General features: G+C 36.4%; 1 protein-coding gene across 1 annotated transcript in view; it reads left to right on the forward strand.

The window, feature by feature from the left end:
* The window catches only part of steep1 (STING1 ER exit protein 1), a 47,902-nt gene that overhangs the window by 26,704 nt on the left and 7,754 nt on the right, over positions 1-13,444 (forward strand). The gene's annotated exons all lie outside the window — the stretch shown is intronic.

Here is a 13,444-nt window from a genome sequence, read left to right on the forward strand (position 1 = left end):
TATCATTGGAAGCCGTAGGATCCTCTGGGCAGCTCTAGTTTCCCTGTTGTGGTCCATGCCAAGGATTGACTGGACCTGGTGTTTGAGCTTGGTATTCTTGCTGCCATGGATTACTGCTTGGACTTTGTGGTTGATTATTTGGCCATGGATTAGAAGGGTAATCTCTTTTGCTGTGTCCAGGCTGATTGCATCCCCAGCATATTCCTGGTGGGCCATTTATTTCTAGGGCTACTATTCTGTCTTCCTCTTCCTCCTTGTTGTGGTCTATTCCAGTTTCTGTTGTTTGGTTGTTCTGATTTTAGATCAATCACAACTGGTGCAGGTGGCTGTGATGCATTTCCAGCTGGTGACATTGTATTCTGGACAACAGGTACAGGTGGTACCAATGTAGGCTGGGAAGCAGGTGCAGGTACATTTACAGGAGCCATTACTGCTGATTGATCTTCTCTCTCTTTTACTGCAGCTTGAATCTTCTTTTTGTCCAGTTAGTTCTTCAAGTTGTAGTTGTGTCAGCTTTCTCTGTAGTTCTCTTTCTTGGTGTTTCAGTCTCAGCTCATTCCTCCTGTGTTGTTCCACAGCATGAGTCACATGTTCACAGACCTCCCTGTGTGACTTGGAGTTCAGTCCAACTACATCTTTCAATTTTTTCTTCACTGGTGGTGGCATAGCATCCACTATGGCTGTTCTGAATAAAGTAGTCATCACTGGGTCTGCTCCTGGGTTTCTCTCCAACTCTTGTGTCCATCTTCTCAGTTGTCTTTGAATGTAAGTAATAGGATTTTCTGCTTCATCTATTGGTTCTCCTCTCAGGGATTTTGGGTCCATGTGTGTTGGGTATTCTTTTCTCAATTCTTCCCACATGTCAGTGCGATATCTGTCAAATGCAACTCCATCCATTCTTGTATTGTCAGTTGCTCCCCTTAGTTGCACTTTTCTAAGGATCTCATTCATCTTGGATCCCCCCAGACACTTGGCTAGCAGTGCTTTGAGATCCCCAATTGGTAGTAGTTTTCCCATCTTTTCTTCCTCATCTAGTCTGATCTATTTGCCAGCCCCCTCATGGATGTCTTTTAGGCGGGCTGTCAGTCTGTCAATATCCTGATTGGCCCACAGCACATACTGTCCTTGTGTGCCTTTGATTAAAATTGGGCACTGTTTTTTTTTTAGATACTTAATAAGGATTTCTGCGTCATTCACGGAATATTGTTCCAATTCCTCACTGTGTGGATGCATGTCACTTGGATATCCTCTGGATTGATGCATATAGTTTAAATCTTTTTTATTTTTTTTTATTTTTTTTATTTATTTATTTTTTATTTTTTATTATTAATGCTTTATTGATTCAATGCCACAAGAACAAGAGGTATTACATATCCACATAATCAAATTAACATTAGCTGCCAGAGAGAGAGAAAAAATAAAGGAAGAAAATTACATAAATTTCAATGCTTTCAGAGCATTACATGTTTTCAGTGCTTTTTTGTTTTTTGTTTGTTCCAAGAGGTTTACATATAATTTAAAGTCATTTATAAAATGTGCAAAATTTGGTTTACATTGAGCCCACTTCTTTTTATGTATATGGAATTTTCCTAACAAAATAAACAAATGTATAATATGTTGTTCTTTACAATTCAAATTTTCTTTTTCTGTATAAAAAAGTACATCAGATATACAAATTTCTATCATACACTCCATTTTTCTTTTAATATAAAATTCCAAATCCTTCCAAAATAATCTTGAGTAAAGACAATGAAAAAAAAATGCAAAATAGTTTCTTTTTCTTGACCACAAAAATCACAGGAATATGAAATATTAAGCTTAAATCTTTCCAAAACATGCTTAGCAGGATAAATTCTATGAAGTATTTTGTAAGACACTTCCTTAACTTTGTTATTAATACAAAACTTATTTGGCAGTTTCCATGCTTTAACCCAAGAGATATTACAGAATAAAGAAGACCAAAAAAATCTTGCTGCCGGTAAGGACACAGAACAAAGAGCATTCCTTATAATCTTATTGCTACACTGTTGTTTTAAAACATCAACATTTTCAATGAAAATGTTTCCACAAAGATTAATCATGCTGATTTCTTCTGAGTTACAGTTTTTCAAAAGTAACATCACACTCTTTGGAATTGCGTCAAAAACAATAGCAAATTCTCTTGGTTTAACTGGTAATTGAAATTTCTGAAGAAATTCAGTATATGACAACAAGTACCCATGGGAATTAACTAACTGTCTTACTAAAAGAATACCTTCCTTGAACCAAGTATGATAGAATAAAGATTTGTTTTTAAATAATATGTCCTTGTTATTCCATATGAAATAGTTGTGGGGTGAAAAATTGTGCTTATACACCAATTTCCATGCTAACAGGGCTTGTCTATGAAAACTGGCCAATTTAACAGGAATTTTGTCAACAGAAAAATTACATTTCAACAAAAAGTCTATGCCTCCAAGAGTATTAAATATATAATTAGGAAATGTATTCCAAGGACTTTCTCTATTCTTCATAAGCTCTATCAACCATTTAATTTTAAAAGTGTCATTGAGAGTATTATAATCTAAGACCTCCAGTCCCCCTTGCTCTTTAGGATTACAAATTACCTCCTTTTTTAAATAATGTGGTTTTTTCCTCCAAATAAAGTTATAAAGAATCTGATCTAAATCTTTAATAGTCTTGGGAGGCACCTCTAACGATAATGACGTATAGACAGATCTAGATATACCTTCCGCCTTTGACAATAATACCCTCCCAAATAATGAGATGTCCCTCATTAACCACAAATTAAATTTCTTTTTAGTTTTCTCAATAATTGGTTCAAAATTTAATTGACTCCTTTGTTTTTCATTTTTACAAATTATTATACCTAAATATGTTAATTTATGTTTAACTGGAATGTTCTCTATTTCTGAAGAGGAGCAATCTTTGAGGGGAAATAATACAGATTTATCTATATTCATTTTTAGGCCTGAAACACCAGTGAATTCCTCAATATATCTAATTATTTTTGGTACTTCAAATTTGTTTTTCAAAAACACTGCAGTGTCATCAGCAAACTGGCTAAGTTTAAATTGTACACCTAAAGCTGTGATACCATTAAATTGATTTCTTTTTATATGTGATGCTAAAACCTGAGTGACTAACAAAAATAAAAAAGGAGAGAGAGGGCATCCTTGCCTAATGCCACGATGAATATCAAATCTTTGTGAGGTACCATGAGCAAGTTTGACAGAACTATTACATCCACTATACAATGTTTTAACTGCTTTCAAAAACATATCTCCAAAACCAAACAATTTAATAACTTTGAAAATAAAATCATGAATCACCGTATCAAATGCTTTATAGAAATCAATAAATAAAATAAAACTGTCATCCTCAATAAGGTGATTATAATCAATCATATCTAAGACTAGTCTAATATTATTCCTGATATGACGGCCTTGCATAAACCCAGACTGTTCTATATCAATTATTTTGTCTAAACCTTGCTTCAATCTTCTAGCAAAAATCAATGCAAACAATTTACTGTCATTATTTAATAAACTAATAGGCCTCCAATTTTCAATGAATAACTTGTCTTTATTAGGTTTGGGAATCAGTGTTATAACTCCTTGTTTTAAAGAAACAGGCAATTCACCATTTTGTATAGCTTCTACAAATACCAATAATAAAAAAGGTGAAAGTTCTTTGGAAAAAGTCTTATAAAAATCACCAGTTAGCCCGTCGTTGCCTGGGGATTTGTTATTCTTTAATAAGTTTATGCACTCTCTCAACTCTTCAATGTCTATTTCTTTATCACAAATATTCTGAAAATTCTGGTCTATTTTTTTGGTATCACTCACCAAGCTATTTAAAAAAGTATCAATGTTGGAAGCAGCTGATATGGGAGAATACAAATTACTAAAAAACTGAGCAACATATTTCGAAATAACTGAGGAATTATCTACTAATTTGTTGTTAATCATTAATTTTGAAATTGAGGCAAAATCACATTTTCTTTTTTCAAGGCCAAAAAAATATTTTGTATTTTTTTCCCCATTTTCTAACCATTTAAGTCTAGTTCTAATAAATGCTCCTCTATCCTCATAGATCTTATCTAATTCAATTTGCAATAAATCCAATTTTTGTAACTCACAATTAGTCAAAGATTCCTTTTTCTTTTTACACAAATTAAAAATATCTCCAATAATTGATTTTTCCTTAATATTTTTATTTTTTGTTTCCAATGTTCCTTGATTAATAAATGCCGTTCTAATATCAAACTTCATTAATTCCCAATTCTTTCCATATGATTTTTCTAAATCTGCAATTGTTCTATATTTTTTAATAATATCTTTAATTTTTTCCTTTAAACATTCATTTTCAAGCAGTTTGTTATTTAATTTCCAATAGCTGCTATGTTTTTTGACTGATTGTTCTTGTACCACATTTATTTTTATAAATACTCCTTTATGATCCGTCATTATGCAAGGTTCTATCAATACAGAGGTTACATTATTTGTTAAATCATTAGACACTAACCAATAATCGATACGAGAATGAAGAGATGAGTCCTTATTACTCCATGTATATTCTTCCCTGTCTGGATTCTTACATCACCACACATCAGTAAGACCCAATCTTAAACATACATTATCCAGTTCGCTAGAAGGGCCCGGTCTAGTTTTAGGAGGCCATCTATCAATGGTTTCATCAAACACAGTATTGAAATCTCCTCCCCAAATAACTTTAGCTGAAGGATATAGGGAAATGAAATGCTGAATCCTAGATTCAATATTTGAAAAAAATATATCATTGTTCACTTTATTATTAGTGGCATAACAATTGACTACTACAAATTGTTCGTTATCCTTATCTAACACAAGCAATATCCATCTACCACAATCATCTTTTTCGAAATTTAGTATTTGCCCTGTAAATCTATCTTGTAAAATAGCGACCCCCGCCGAGCGGTTGCTGCCAAATGACAACCAAATCTCTTTTCCCCACTGATTTTTCCAAAACACAGCATCTGAGGAACATGCGTGCGTTTCCTGAATTAAACAAAAATCTACACTTTTCCCTTTGCAATACAAAAATAAAGCTTTTCTCTTCAGGAGATCACGAATACCTCTGGCATTGATAGAAAATAAAGAAAGAGACATAACGTTCAACGATTACTTAAAGAACCACAAGAGTAAATATAATCCTAAACTTTAAACTTTACATAATGGGATTCTCACAAATGTTAGGCAAAAAATTTTCACAGTTGCAAACATTTAGGAAAGAAAAGATCAAAGCGCCCCTTCCTATAACCACCAGATTTAGAACCCAAAACCATACATTCTTCTTTTCTTTCCCAAACAAAGATCAACCTATCTTACAAGATACCGCCAACTGCAGACTGCAACAAGACGATCATAAGTCTAAGTAGTTCCGTTGCCTTCTTCAAGACGAATCTCTTTACCATCAACGAAGGCCCTCGCTCCACTGAAGTATGCATGTTTGCCTTCTTTCCTTGCTTTCTCCAAAGTCGGCCAAAGACGATTCCTTGCTTCTATGTCGAAAGCAGTCAAGTCCTCCTTAAATCGCAGCCCCTTGGTGGTCAGGTACTCGTTGTTTTTTGAATTTTTCCAGATTAAATCTCTGGCTGTACGGGAAACGAATCTCATGATCACCGGTCTTGGTTTCACTCTTCTGCCATCATCCAAAGTTTTAAGCCTACCCAGCCGGTGTGCCACATCCAGACCGTCTGCTACCACAGGTTTGTCCGCGTCCGAAACCACCGTTTTGCATACTTCCATGACTCTCATTTTCACGTTTTCATTAGTTTGTTCGGACAGTCCATACAAACGCAGGCACCATCTGCGGCTGTAACGTTCCTGGTCATGAATTTTCGTGTTCATTTCCTTGAACTTTTTTTCCAGGAAAGCATTTGCATTTTTTAGCATTTCGTTTTCTTTCTGCAGAACCATTACATCATCATGCACTGAGGTAAGAGATTTGCCCAAAGCTTCAATGTTGGAAGAATTCTCTTTAACCATTCTTTCAAGCTGGTCGGATCGCTCGTTGATTTTCTCCGAGAGAATTCGGATGATATTCTCCTGCACATCACTCAAAGAAAGTTCACTTTGTTTGGCAGAGGAGTCAACGACATTTTTTTGTTTTTTGGGAGGTTGATTTTTGTTTGGCGTGTTCGGACAAGAATCACAACTTCCTCCGCTTTTTACTTTACATGCATAAGAGTGAGTTTCGTTAAAACTTCTCTTCTCTTTTAAAGTATTGACCTCCATCTCTGCGCCAAGATCCTCAGCCATTTTTCTGAATTGTACAGTGAAACTGATGCTGATTTCGTAATTTAATATTGTCTTGTTGCACTACCAACGTCAATATTTATTCAAATTCGGCAACTATAAGCAATCTATCAATAGTAGCTAGCAACTTTATGGAATTTACATATCCATTTGTGAGAAATACCCGATTTGTTTCTCAGCTTAGAGAACCACGACTTTCCACGGTGCCATCTTGGAACTCCCCCCATATAGTTTAAATCTTCCCCAGGCATGTCCATGTTGCTTGAATGTTCATTAGGTAGGCCCACGCTGCTTAAAAATTCATTGGTTAGATGCACATTGCTTGAGTACTCACTCGGTAGATGCATGCTTGTTGTTCTTGTTGTTTTCCAGCATGGCTTCTCTTTTGGGACATCTTCAAGGACCAAATTGCCTGTAACATATTTATATTCTCTTTTAGGGCTGTTTGAGCATGCTCTTGGAGTTAAGAGTTAGATCTCTCGTTAGATCTCTTCTCATTGCTTGTTTCTTTGTTGATACTTGTTCCCCAGTCTCTATTATCTCCTTGCTCTAACTCCTTCAGCATTTTTGTTAGATCTCTTTGAGGTGTAAATTGTAACCATGACCTTTCTTTCCATTCTTTTTCTTGTTCATTTCTGAGTTCTTCTAGTATTTGTGACATATCCTGTTCTTCTTGTCTTTCTCTCATCCCTTCTTGTGCTGATGTCACATTCTGATGTGTGAAATCATAATTTACACACCTTCTGATGTTATATTTCCTAATTCCTCTCTATTATTTACCCCTTCACTGTCCCTTTCTTCATTTTCATCTTTTACATCTATCTCCCCTCTTATTTCTACTGTTCCTGGTATGACAGGCATTTGGTTTCCAGATTGGTCAAGAGGTGGTGCATAGGGAGGTGGTCTCTCTCTTTTTTCAATTTTATAATCTAATAATCTTTTTGCCTGTTTTTCAGTGTTTAATAATTTTATCCCATGATTTTTTAAATAAATTCAATACCCCTTGTTCTTTTTCTCTCTTGTCTTCCCTTTTCCTGCCCTTATTTTTGGCCTTGTGGTTTTTTTTATTAATGAGTACAGTACTCATGAGAAAAACAATTACATGGGTATATACCAGCACACTCACAGTCTAATCTCACACACATACAGCATAACACATTGCAGCCAGCATAAGCACAGCACAGTCGACATGAACACATCAGCCAACTCAGCCAATTTATAACAACAATGTAATTAATTTTGTATACAATTCAACACAACCAATATATATATATATATATATATATATATATATATATATATACACACACACAAACTTATTCAACAAATTTTTACACTTCAGTTTGGGTTTTTAAATAATAAATCTCTTAACTATCACAACGCCCCTCTTGGGTGACCACGCCTCTTGCGTGCCTGCCAATTTAGCCTAAAATGCAGTGCTATTTTGAGAAGCAATGCCAACCATCAAATTGTTGGCTCATTGTTTCTCAGCCAGTTCAAAGGCCACCATTCAAAAACGGGCTCCTAATCCCTTCTGGTGTCACTGCACCCAGCGGTATCCGCAGGATTTCAATGCACCTACCAGTGCTGCTCACTTCTGCGCTGCCTATAAATGCAGTATTCGTAGGATTTCAATGCACCCTTCTTCTGGGTGTACATGCCTCTTGCGTGACCTACCAGAGCTGCTCACTTCTGCGCTGCCTAGAAGTGCGGTATCCGTAGGATTTTGCATGCTTCAACTTATTCACAATACTTATTTACATTTGCATGCACAGTTTTTTAAACCTGGAACCCAGTTCTTTATTTTATCCAATTAATCATTTAATTAAGTTCGAGACTGGAGAGGCCTTTAGAGTTACCACCACCTGGGCCAAACCTACAGCAGACTACACAAAAACACCATTTTAAGCAAAATTGCTTCCCTGAGTTTTTTGGCGCCAATGATTTTGTGCAGTCAGTGCAAGCAAGCCCGCAGCTGCTTCCCTGGCCCCGTACTAGTCCCTTCGTGGTCGCCAATGCTATGTCATGGAGTACTGAGGACTCTTTTTCCCTCTCTGTAAGAAAACTCTCGAAGTCAGGAGTTCCAGGTGTCAAAGGTTTAGAGTTTATTGAGCAAACCAACAAACCCGAGATGCCAGCTGAGATCTGACTCTCTCGGTCCAGACTCTCATTCTTATACAGTTTGTTATCTTGCATTACCTCATACAAATGCCCATCTTATTATTTTTTGTAGTCAATGGGTACTGCCTGCCACCATTATTTCACAGAGTCTTTGACTTCTTTTTAATGGTGGAAACCTGGCTTTTAGTCCATTTAAAAAAAAAAAAAAAAGAAAACATTTTTAAATTTATTTATTATGAACGTATACATTTTGAGTAAATAGAATATAACAGTCTGAGCATAATACAGTGACTTTGACCATTGGCTGTGTTAATCTTTAACTATTAGCTGTGTCTCTCAGTGTTTTAGGAATGCATTGTACCATTGTTTTTGCTACAGCTAAGTGCACTGTGTGTTTCTTGCAGCCTAAGCACTTTGGGCCTCATATTCTCTCTCCTGGATCACATAATGCCCAGGCTATTCGATATAAGTGCTTTTCTATGTTTGATATATAAAAATACACTATGATATAAAAAAATATACTATAAAATCTGTCTGTTTGTGACATCATGACACATTGCTCATTTGTATTTACACATACCACAACATGCGTCATTGCACCCTTGTCCCCACCCACTGCCGCGCAATTCAAGTCAAGAGAGCAGGCCTTCCGTGGCTTACTATTCCTAACATAACACCTAAGGGGACCCATCTGGACTATTTTTGATTATTTTTGAATATATTCATGCACTAGGCAGACATCTTTGACTGCTTGATATACATATCTTGTGCTACTTTTAAAAGACACGGTGTCAAGTTACAGCTCTGGAAGGGAGAAGTAATTCTCTCACTCAGCTGTTGCCTTGGTGCTTTGAGCACAAACATTTCATGGACGCATTCTTTTGCCCATCTGCGATATTTTTAATTATTGGTGTTTGTAAACATAGTACGTCTTTGAAAATGGATGATGGATGTCTTCGTTGTGTTTCCAGTGATGTTTGCCTCAGTGCGCATTCAGTATGTATGTGCATCATTTCACCATTCTTTGGACTATGTATGTGCACTTTTTTTCGGCTCGTGTCAGCATGGATTGCTTGTGAACAGACAAAATATGATTCAAGCTTTGCCAAGGAACTGTTATTGAAGGATGGGGCAGTTAAAAACACTTCAAAATGTAAGTAAACCGTTTCTTTCATGAATATTTCAAATGTCATGACTGTTTGATAGTTTATGGTACTGAGTGTTAACAGTTGTGCTTGAGATGAACAGTTGAATATATTCAGATGCAATGTGTTGGATGTGCATTATGTGTAAACCCTGCAATTTTGTTTTATAATGTTCTTCTGATTGAGTTTGCTGAATTTGAGGGGCTGCATGATGTTAGCCAATCAGAACAGTGGGCGTTTACGTTGAAGTTTTAAGGAAGCGCTTGGGCCAAAACTGGGTGTTTCAGACAGAGAGCCAAAAACAGGGTGGAACTAAATTGTGGCTGTTTTGGTGAAAAAACTTTCATAACATTATCAGTGGACCTCAGGGAAGATAATACAATTATAAAAAAATAGCACTTCATGACCCCTTTAAAATGGCAGCGCTGCCCATATCCACCACTGAAAGGTTAGGGCACTGACTATGGGCAGTCGTGGGTGTGCCTTCTGAGGCTGATACTAAATATTTACTAACATCATACTATATTTTGGATGACAACCAAAGATTTACCAAACATAATTGAGGAAAAAATGCTCATGACAAATGTCAATACAGCCAAACATTCTGGGTTTGCCAACAAACTGCAGTGTTTCCCCTAAGATATTTTTTTCAGCAGTGGTGCTGTTGTGCGTGCGTCCACAAGCCCGCAATGCCAGACCTGTATTAAGGTGTGTTGGTCAAAGAATAGATTAAAACAGGGGTGTCAAACTAAATTTCAGCATGGGCCACATCAGGGTTTATTTGTGCCCTCAAAGGGCCTTTTGAAAATGTGGCACCAACATCTGCTTTGGTAGCACCCACACAAATAATATTACATGTTATGTGCATTGAAATGCACATTTGACAATACGGCATTGATGTTGAGGTTGGGATACAGATGGAAATTGAAAAACTGATAGCTTGGTCCATAATAATTAAGAACATTTACCATAGTAACCATAAAACCATGCATGGCTCCTCACTACCATGGTTAGTAACTATGGTTTCTATATAAATAACTATGGCATTTTTGTAATGAAAAAACAGCAGCCTAAATACATTCAGAAAGTTTTTCTGCCACAACTACCATAGTTAGTACAGTTAGTGTTACTGCAGTAAATCCATGGTAAAATTTTGTAAGTGTTGTGATCTGAGAATTGAAAAGCCTTTTAATTTATGTTTTCTCCTGTTTTCTTTATCAGTGCCATTTATAATGTGGGGGCTGTTTGTTTTAAAGTAGTTTCATCACAGAGACAAAAGAGTTTTGCAACAGACAGTTCTGTACAGCATTAATACAGGTTTCGCAATCCCCGCCGCACATTTCACTGGTTCATAGGCGCATTTAAAATAGTCTGTATAGTCTGTGAATTACCGCACCTGCTCTGCGCTCGTGCTGCTCTATCCATGATTGAACCGTATTGATAATTGACCCCTGTAGCGCTGTTTCATTCCGCTTTTAAAGCGAGCAAAATGTGCTCCAAAACATACAGATGACAGGGGAAGGCTCATTTATATTCATGAGGAAAGCGCTAAGTGATTGTTCAGTGAAACGTTGCGATCCCCTGCCATCCTAAGTTTAAGAAATGAGCTCGTGGGCCACTTGAAATGAAGCAAGTTTGACACGTGTTGTTATACGGTGACATCAGTGTGTGTGTGTGTGTGTGTGTGTGTGTGTGTGCGTGTATTTTTGAGTATGTGGTTGGGTCTCTTTCGCAGTGTTAAAAGCACACAGCTGACTGGGGCTGGCAAGTGTTATGTTGCGTCAGAAATATTAAATTAACATGTGAAATCCCAACAGCGGCGCTCATAAAATGGATATAGGGGAAACACTGAACTGTAAGCTATCTTGCGATGTTGTTCTTTAGAATGACAAATGTGGTAAAATTATTGAGTAAAATCAATGACCTATCAAGATTTTAGGTTAGAATTTATGCAGTGTAAGGAACGTGTGTACAGGTCTGGAATAAGGTCACCATTTCTTTTAGCATTGTCTCCATTTGTAAACATATTTTAACGTCACTAGTTTATTTTAAATGGTCTTACAGTGTAAAAAATAAATTTATAAAACTTCAAAAAGTATTCAAGTATCTCTGTTATGAGTTCATAAAAGCTGTATTATAATTATTATTAAAGCTACACCATGTAACTTTTGGCCCTCTAGCGGTTACAAAATAAAACTACATGCGTCTTGAGGAAGAACATTGTTTTGGTAATGACGCAAGTTGTGCTTCGGCTCTGCTTCTCTGTGCGGATGAATGTGGTTCGAGGCATCGATCTTATCAGAGCGAATGGACAAATAAATAACGAAAGAAAGGAAAAGACGGATATCCGAAAACATGTAATCTGAGCAGATAAGTGCCATATCTTATGCTGTTGTTTTGACTTATTGGAAACATTGATGTTTTGAAATAAATGGCGTTACAAAAGTTAGGCAACGTTTATTAACATTAGACACAATGATTGCTAGTCTGATAAAGTCAAACGTTGTAAAGTTTTTATAACTGCAGGATATTCTGACCAAATAGACCACGATAGTAACTAATTTATAGATTGTCATCGTTACCAACCATGGCAAGCCTAAGACTAAAGGATTTATTTATATAAATTATTGCCATTATAAAGAAAAATACACACGTGCTAGCAAGTGAAAAGTTCTGCACCGATTACAGTATAAAAATTCTATTATTACAGATGTGTGTGTTTACAAAACTGTACATAAATCATATCAATAAAATATCTTACATGTTGAGTAAGAAAAAAGCCATCTCTGGGTCATCTCTTTTAAATCCTTTCAGATCTCGGAGTTGTCCCACCTCTGAAAAGCCAAGCCGATGTTGGTTCAGGTTTTATTACAGACTCTGTTGCTTTCCCTTTTTGCTTGTAGACTCTACTCTGTTCGGGGTTTCTTTGTTTCTACAACCGGTGATTCCACAGAGGTTTGCCGTTTTGAATGATCCGTGGTTAATTTTTCTCGTTCATTGTGACAACAAACTTTCAGGTTCATGCTACTCCCATACACACGCTATAGAAGCCGGAGCTTATTATTTCTGTGTACGGGTATGACATCAACATGCACGGGCGAATGACATATGTATGCAATATTCCACGAAATCCCTCCCGACAGCTCTAAAATATAAATCATTGTTATAGTTTTATCAAAGTGTATTTGGGTAAAGACATGGTTTGAAAGATGGATTTTTGTTGCACTCTCTCATTAATAACATTTTCTTATTTTTTAACAAAAAAAGTGACAGTTAGAAAATGGACTAACAAAAATGAGAAAATGCTGTTTAAAAAGTTTTAGATGGAGTATTGCATATCACTCCACAGGATATGCCAACTTCCTAAAAGTATTTTGTTCCAGAAAAAGTGTACTGATTATATCATTGTACAGCAAAACATAAAATTAATGACAGTCAATGTTTGGCAAAAAAAAAAACTCATAAAATTAACATCATTCTATACCAATGAGTTGTTTCATAAATGAAAACCTGACTAACTTACAAATACAAAAATATTTCCTCTATTTTCATTCTCTTCATTTCACTCCACTGGTTGCCCGCATCAAATTCAAGGCTTTGACTCTGGCCTTCAGGAAATCTTATGGAACAGCTCCTTCTTAATTCAATTCACTCCTCCAGGTCTATGTCCCAACTCGCTCTCTTCGTTCAGTGAATGAGCAGCACCTGGTGGTCCCGTCACAAAGAGGCACAAAGTCCATTTCACAATCATTCACTCTCTCTGGTGCTCTGTGTTGGAATGAGCTTCCAACCTCCACACGATCTGCTGATACCATCTCAGCATTCAAGAAACAGCTGAAAACACATCTGTTCCGTGAGCACTTAACCAATCAACACTAA

This window comes from Myxocyprinus asiaticus, chromosome 3 (genome assembly GCF_019703515.2).
Source record: "Myxocyprinus asiaticus isolate MX2 ecotype Aquarium Trade chromosome 3, UBuf_Myxa_2, whole genome shotgun sequence".
In the NCBI taxonomy this organism is placed as follows: domain Eukaryota; kingdom Metazoa; phylum Chordata; class Actinopteri; order Cypriniformes; family Catostomidae; genus Myxocyprinus; species Myxocyprinus asiaticus.